Genomic DNA, 9320 nt, shown 5'->3' with positions numbered 1-9320 from the left:
TGATCTGTAACAAAGTTTCAAAACAAAGAAGACAGGGCATTAATATTGCAAGGGAGAGGCCAGCTGTGAGAGCCGTCCAGGGTGAGGTATGGAGTGATGGGGAGATTCATACAGGGAAGAGAGGAGAGAAAAAGGTCTTGGGCTCCCCCAAGTGGTAACTGTTGCATCTGTGGCTTGTTGTTGGTGTCGAATGTTAAAGTACTGGATAAGAGTGCCTTCAGTCCCTGTAAATGTAAATGTTTCTTACTAGTGCTTAAATATATGCAGTTATGTAGCTGATTTAGGTTGCTGAACATATGGCAAGGACAGTCATGGGCATTTAAAATTGCATTAGATTTGCATATGCACCTGTATAGCACCCGATTTGAGACAAAATGAAAAAAACTAAAGGCATTATGTGTCATTAGGGAGCCTGGATTCGGTTCCACAATAGCTTAGATACAAGGACTAAATGTACTTGACTCTGAGCTGCGGGCATTAATGCTAATTCTCTAATTAATAGGTGATATATGGCACATCTCGAGAGTGTATCTAATGCCCATCTCTCTCTTTCCCTGGCCGATTCACTGACCACTTATACCTTAAAATTCATGAGATGTCAAAGGCTGCTTATTATGCAGCGCACATCTAGGATTAATATTCTAATAAGGTTCATGGAAAGAGTTTAAATTATAACTTCAGCATTTAATCATAATAATAATCAAAGTGGATTACATGTTACAAAACAGAAATGGTTTTTATGCCAGCCGGGGGCAAGACGGGGAATTAACAAGGAAATACACAGCGCTTCATTAAACGATATTAAACAGTCAAAAAGGATATTTACACACAAACACACACACACACACACACACACACACACACACACACACACACACACACACACACACACACACACACACACACACACACACACACACACACACACACACACACACACACACACACACACACACACACACACACACACACACACACACACACACACACACACACACAGCCATATAGCCTGTTGTCAAGCTGAATGATGAGTATGACATGTCATTTCCAGCTCTCTGCAAAAATGTTAAACTGGGAGGTATTTTATGGAAAATTACTTTCATATTGACAGAAAAGTGGCTGATCTGAAATGATGTACAAATACAAAGGACGTTGGAATGTGATGAATGTTCTAAGATGGTAGAAGTCAGAAATGAGGTGGGCGCTCTGGAATACTTCATTCTGATTGGCATTCAGAGGATTGATATTTCCAGTGCAACAGTTGGGTTCCAGAAGTAAAAATCACATTCATTTTCAATATGAATATATAGAGGAATTGATTTTTAACAATAACCTATTGTGACAGACCTATTGTGAGCTACAGTTAGTCATTGATTGTTAATCATCGCCACAGCCATATCACCCTGTAGCCTAAGACTGGTTGCCCAGTGCTAGTGAGGCCGGCAGGGGGTCCTAATGCCCCAGTATTGTATGGGTCCTAATGCCCCAGTATTGTGATGGGGACCCTATGCTGTCTTTAACAAGCACTGTCCTTCGGATGAGATGTTAAACCAAGGTCCTGACTCACTGTGGTCATTAAAAATCCCACAGCACTTCTCGTAAAAAGATTAGGGGTGTGACCCCGAGGTCCTGGCCACATTCCCTCTATTGGCCCTTATTAATCATGACCTCCTAATATTCCCCATCAACTGAATTGGTTCAATCACTCTCTCTCCTCTCCACCTATAGTCTGTGTGTGCTGAGCACACTGTGGCTGCTGTCGCATCATCCAAGTAGATGCTGCACACTGGTGGTGGTTGAGGAGAGACCCCTGACATGATTGTAAAGTGGTTTGGGTATACAGTAGCACATAGGAAATGCACTATACATAACTCATTCATTCATTTTAACTTCTTTTTTTAAATCATCATGTTTAACAGCCTAATTCCTGGTTGAAAAATACATGCATCACTTTTCTGCAAAGAAATATCCACCAATCAGAGATCTGCCATAAACAAATCACATCTAAAGAACTCTTTAGCACTCACCCACTCCCATGAAGCAATACACATAACGTAATATTTGTTCGCTCTCGTGGCCTAATGGTTAGAGAGTCAGACTTGTAACCTGCAGGTTGTGGGTTTGAGTATCAGGTCCGGCAGGAATTGTCGGTGGGGGGAGAGAATAACCAGTGCTCTCCTCCACCCTCAATACCACGACTGAGGTGAGACCCTTGAGCAAGGCATCGAACCCCAAACTGCTCCCCGGGCGCCCACTGTATGGCTGCCCACTGCTCTGTGTGTGTTCATGGTGTCCATTTAAAAAATTGACTAACCCAGCATATATGTATATATACACTCTAAAAAAATGCTGGGTTAAAAACAACCCAAGTTGGGCTGAAAATGGACTAACCCAGCTATCGGGTTGTTTTAACCCAGTGAATGGGTTGTTTTAACCCAACGATTGGGTTGTTTTAAGCAAACATTTAACCCAACCACTGGGTTAAAATGACCCATTCACTGGGTTAAAACAACCCAATTGCTGGGTTAAAGCCGCACTAGGTAACTTTTGCTCTCGGGCTCCCCCTACAGTTGTGAAACAGTATTGTCCTCTACTACTGTCGTAAACGGTCACTCTACATCAGGGGATGCATCGCACGTGCATTTGTTGACATGACAACCATGATAGCCCTGAACACTGCAGGAGTTCACATGCGTGTTCTGCTTGCGTCGTGTGTGAAATGTCTTCATCCCAGGTACAGTGGCATATGTTTCAGCATGTCATATGAATACAATTTCATGGGTTTTATTTTTTTCAAACGCCAAATGATCGCGATGCTCACGTTTACAAGCCAGCGTCATTATAGTAGCCTAGTCTATTGGTTACCGTTTTACAGAATCTATATGATACTTCAATTCAATGTTTGAGTGGTAGGTAATAACCATATATCGTCAATATTATAATATCAAGCTACCATAGATGAATCTGCAAATTCGAAAAATCGATTTGCATTAAAGCTTGAGGAAAGACAAATAAACCAATATCACAGACATGTTAGGTATCCTAAAATATGATTTTGTATGTATTACGTATTTACTTGCAAGAATGAAGCCCCTCCTCCTTCAGCTCACGCCAAAGAGCAAACGCTGCCCAATGCTGATCCTCGTCCTGCCTTTAATCCGATCACTTTCTCGTTTTCTCTTTTTGCTTTCCTCAGACAAAACCTTTGCTTTCTTATTTTTCTGTGCTGCTTCGGCCATGACTATAACATTCGGCAAACAAATGATTTGCGAGCGATTTTTTCACGCACGTCCGAATTTAAGGAAGTGGGGATGGTGGTGGAAGTGACGTATATGCCGTAAAGCAGTCGAATCTTGTAGTTCTTTTTGTTCTCGGGTTACTACCCGAAACCCGAAGTTTAAAAGTACGATTAAAAACGATACAGACCCCGTCAGGCTATGACAGACGTGTCATTCAACCTATTGTAAGTCGATGTATCATCACAAGAGTTTTGAAAATATATTATGAAGGTTGAAAAGTTACCTAGTGCTGCTTTAAATTGTCATATCAATTGCATGTTTTCCAAATTTATCTCTTTATCCAGCGAACTTCATCTCCATTCTAAGCAGCGTCTGTAAACATCAAATCCTGCGCTTGACTTGTTATGAATTAAAAAATTTTAAAATCGTGCACTCAAGATGCTTTACGACATGTTTTACGGCAGTGGAATTGAATGCTCATTGGCTCTCGCCAGCTTCGTCACAGATTGCGACATGTCATGTTTTAGTCGGTGTACATTTAAAATGGGAAATGTGCTCCCTCACGGAAAGAAACGGATTAACATTTTCATGGACTAAATAATTAAAATTCTGCTCTGTACCTCCCAAAACTATATCACCTGAGAGAAATGGGACTTTAACACATCGTCAGCTGAACTACTTTTGGTAGAGCTTTTGGGTATGTTAAGGTTAGGGTCAGGGGATCTTACATTTATCTGTAAAATAGTGAAAGGGAAATTATACAGATATCTTTATGAAATGGAAGATTCGTAAATATTTTAAGCTTTTTAGCTGTAAAAATGTAATAATGCTAAGTTTAAATGTCCCCAATAAGTCCATATTTTAAGTTTCAGGACCTATCCAAGCGTACAAAAGCTTACGTCTTGTGTCTTTGAAAGTTACGTATTAATACCTACGTATTAACAATGAGAAAAGGTTGGGTATTCCCTAGTAAGCTCACGTGTTCTATTGAATTAATAGTAGGGATGCACCGAAATGAAAATTCTTGGCCGAAACCGAAAACCGAAAAAGAGGAAACCAAGGCCGAAAACCGAAAACCGAAACACCGAAAGAAATTATGCCAATTATTAGTACCATTGCATTTATGGCTATGACTGTGTACTAACTTTACTAAAATCAAGACATTGCAATTGCATAAATTAATATTAAAGTTTCAAAGAATAAATCAATTACAAATTATGCCAATATTTATTTAGCACATTGCAACAATGCACAGTATAAAATAAAATTCAAACAAAAATGTTTAACTTGACCCCACTCATTTGTGCATTAAATAATAATTTACATTCCTACAGAAAGGTTTCAAAATTAAATGTTCTCTCATAAAAACAAAGTGCATTTAGGTCTAGTGCATTTAAAAATTTTCTCTGTAGGACTACTACAAGAAAGTGCATTCAGAACAGGTGCATTAGGTCTAATAATCAACACTCAAATAACATAGTACGCAAACATGTAAACTTTACATAAGGCAGTTTTTGCAATAACTTCTGAATCTGATTATAAAATAGTTTTTTATCCAATTGGTTGTTGAAATATAATCATTATATACACAGTGTCTGTCATTTTCATGACAGGTTTATTTAACATGCATGAAATAATCAAGACATCATCAGGTTAAGTAGAATATAATGAATATAACGGCTAATATAGAGCATATATTTAGTGAAAGAGTTGATTTACTTTAGTGAATAACATTTTGTGGACACTGAATGACTGCCTGAGGTAAATGTATTGCTAAAGTTACATGACATTTGTTTGGTTTACAGCAGTTATATTGACGTCTTTTTGCCGTTGAAACACTGATTGAGCGATTACACCACATATGATACGTGACAGAAAGTTGTAATGAATCCTCAACACATCTTAGATGTTCATTCATGTTTATTCTTAATGAAGAGATGATCGATCGCGCTCACAGATGATCGCGTTCACGCGCGCGCCGCCGCTTGAACTGTGATGTGATCAGTGATGCCACATTAAAGAGCGTCAAAACGGCATTTATCGTTTGAATTTCGTGATGCATGTTGATCGATGTTGGTGTGGGAACTCGGATTGAAGTGTGTTCCGCGCTTAAAACATGCCCACTGTTAAAGATTGCATTGGGAAACCGTTGGGTTTCACAGTGAAGTCTGGTCCTCTTCTCATCGAGAACATGAGCTGCTGCACTACAGCTGCACTGAACACTAGCTCTCGCTGGAGCAGACGTGGGTGTTTCTCAGATATACTGAAATACGTCCACACCGCAGACATTGCTTCAGACAAGCACGTGCAGGTCGCGGTTTCTGTTTACGTCATCACAACATTTCGGCCATGTTGTTTCGGTGATAAAAGTCTTTCGGCCGAAAACCGAAAATGCACTTTTGGGCCATTTTCGGCCGAAAATTTTCGGTGGCCGAATATTCGGTGCATCCCTAATTAATAGGAAATTATATGATTTTACTGAGAACATTGCCTAAGGAGACACTGTTTCTGAAGTCTCCCTGTACATTCTTACTCTCGCAGTGACATCTGATGACATTAAGTAAGGGCGGGACAACCTGTCACTAACATGAGATCACAGCAATAGCAAACCACAATGATCTAATCAATTTCCAAAGTACAAATTCAAGTCCCGCCCCACATTTCTTCTTGTCCGAGAAGCCATTTCTCTCAATATAGAAGAAAAAAACTATCACAACTTCCGTTCCATGTCGACTTTAAATGTAAATGAATGATAATATCCTGTCTTGCCAGCTGGCAGTGAATGTATATAGGCGACTAGCCTATCCGTACTCCTACATGCACAACATTAAATGAAGAAATCTAATATTTCCATGAGTTAATAAAGTTAATAAAGTTATGATGAAAATGTTACCGCCCAATCTTTCAGGGTGACAGTGACTAATTATTTCCAGTGCATCCTCGGTCGAGAACCTCAGCATCCTTATCGATCGAGATAACGTTCACATCTCATGTGGATTTTTTTTTTCTGCAGTCACAAACAATGATTAAACAAAGTCTTCAAGTGAATGAAGTAACAACCTTTATTCACAAATTGAATCTTATTCCAATGTCATCTTCTTATTCCCTTGTCCTCTTAATATGTTCCACATCCAAATCGATTTCCAGAGGGAGTACTATAGTACGGGTGTTATAGCTACATCAGAGCCAAAAGAAATCAACGTACATAGCGGGATCAATAGCAGACCTTGATTATATGTCACAGAATGACTAGGGTTGGATTCAAATGCTGGTCACACGACCTAAAAGCTCTTGCTCGCTGCCTCAAATAGTGATTGCTGCTGGCAGAGTGGCCTGCCGCTGTGTTTATTCCTGAGCTTTCTGGCTGAGTGTTTAAGCATGACAGCCGATGTGCGATACATTCAATTAACTGGGACTAAGTGAAACATTACTCACCTCCTTTTCACCTTTTAGCGAGGATTTTTCACTAGCATCTCCTTAAATGTGGCAAACAGAGTTTTAAAGTCCTTAAATGTTTGAATGCCTGTCCCGAGAGATATTTAACGCCGCTATTACATTTCTGAACTGCTGTAAGCAAACACATCAGTTTTCAACATGGCCAGCAGGCTTCAGTTTAGCTGTCAAGTTACATGGCTACACACAAAATAAATAAAAACATATGCGTACAGTAAATATTGATTTTATTTTACCAGCCTAAAAACAATACAAACACAGCAACATTATTACAATAAGATTAATGCTAAAGTCCTACAATCAATTACTGAGGTAGAAAATGACAGCAGTTGTGTTCGTATTGTTTGTAGAGAACAAGTCTGTATTTTGAAGCAATTGTAATCGGCTCTTTCTTTGAGCCGATGGGATCTCTTCAGTTCCTAATGGAGACCCGATTTTGAGGGAAAACCCCATTTTCCCATTAAGATTATTAAAAAATCTTTGTGGAAGAGTTAGAAGGCATGAACCAAAACCAACTAGCTACAAGGTGAATCACAGCCTAGCAAACTTTGATTTGGACAAAAAAAATGGTTGAAAATTGGATAAAAAGAACAAGGTGCTCTATGAGCTCAATGGCTTTAATGAGGGAAATAACTACAATCCCATGAAGCACTGCAAACAATAAAATAAAAATGGATAAATACACAACTGTTCTTTGTATATATATACACTCTAAAACAATGCTGGGTTAAAAACAACCCAAGTTGGGTTGAAAATTGGATTGGTTTAAAGCAGCACTAGGTAACTTTTCAACCTTCATAATATATTTTCAAAACTCTTGTGATGATACATCGACTTACAATAGGTTGAATGACACGTCTGTCATAGCCTGACGGGGTCTGTATCGTTTTTAATCGTACTTTTAAACTTCGGGTTTCGGGTAGTAACCCGAGAACAAAAAGAACTACAAGATTCGACTGCTTTACGGCATATACGTCACTTCCACCACCATCCCCACTTCCTTAAATTCGGACGTGCGTGAAAAAAAATCGCTCGCAAATCATTTGTTTGCCGAATGTTATAGTCATGGCCGAAGCAGCACAGAAAAATAAGAAAGCAAAGGTTTTGTCTGAGGAAAGCAAAAAGAGAAAACGAGAAAGTGATCGGATTAAAGGCAGGACGAGGATCAGCATTGGGCAGCGTTTGCTCTTTGGCGTGAGCTGAAGGAGGAGGGGCTTCATTCTTGCAAGTAAATACGTAATACATACAAAATCATATTTTAGGATACCTAACATGTCTGTGATATTGGTTTATTTGTCTTTCCTCAAGCTTTAATGCAAATCGATTTTTCGAATTTGCAGATTCATCTATGGTAGCTTGATATTATAATATTGACGATATATGGTTATTACCTACCACTCAAACATTGAATTGAAGTATCATATAGATTCTGTAAAACGGTAACCAATAGACTAGGCTACTATAATGACGCTGGCTTGTAAACGTGAGCATCGCGATCATTTGGCGTTTGAAAAAAATAAAACCCATGAAATTGTATTCATATGACATGCTGAAACATATGCCACTGTACCTGGGATGAAGACATTTCACACACGACGCAAGCAGAACACGCATGTGAACTCCTGCAGTGTTCAGGGCTATCATGGTTGTCATGTCAACAAATGCACGTGCGATGCATCCCCTGATGTAGAGTGACCGTTTACGACAGTAGTAGAGGAAAATACTGTTTCACAACTGTAGGGGGAGCCCGAGAGCAAAAGTTACCTAGTGCGGCTTTAATACAATAGAATCAAAACCATGCCAGGCCCCACTTTATATTAGGTGGCCTTAAGTACTATGTACTTACATCAAAAATAAGTACAATGTACTTACTGTGTTCAAATTGTATTGCAAAACACCTTTGCTGATATTGAGGTGGGATATGGGTAGGGTTAGGGACAGGTGTGGTGCTATGGGTAAGTTTAAGGGTAGGGTTAGGTGTAAGGGAAGTGTCAACTGTGTAATTACAAATGTAACTACAGAAATTAATTACAGATGTAATTACATGCAGGTATTTTTTTAAATGTAAGTACAATGTAAAAACATGTATAACAATAAGTGCATTGTATCAAATGATTAATTAAAATGTTAGTACATAGTAGTTAAGGCCACCTAATATAAAGTGGGTCCCAATGCCACAATTTTAATATTCATAGATGGGAACTGCTACACATTCACATGGATACATCAATATTTTACGTTTTTAGTGCTGTCAATATGTCAAAATTGTATGTTATAGTGTGTGTGAAAATGTTTATAAATGTACGTGTGGTAGAACCACACTTTACGTAAAAATAGACATGTATTCTCATGAGATCACGTTGGAATACCAATATGGTGGCGCGCGCGGTGGCTTCACTTTTTGAGCAATCCAGTTCTCTACATAGATCAGACCTGAATGGGGGTTATGCGCAGCAATCTTCCGTACTCTGTAAAACAGGTCTCATTGCTTCCGGTTTAGGTCTTTTGTATGTGCTTCATTAAATATAGATCCGTTGTATAGAGCCTCCTTCGAAGGAGTGAGCAAAGATGAGCATGACCAGTGTTCATCGCATACGCAGATTGATATTTAAAAGTTTTTTATTTTTC

This window comes from Gobio gobio (assembly GCF_949357685.1).
Source record: "Gobio gobio genome assembly, chromosome: 6".
Classification (NCBI taxonomy): domain Eukaryota; kingdom Metazoa; phylum Chordata; class Actinopteri; order Cypriniformes; family Gobionidae; genus Gobio; species Gobio gobio.
The sequence above is the reverse complement of the archived record's forward strand: the minus strand, read 5'-3'. Positions refer to the sequence as shown.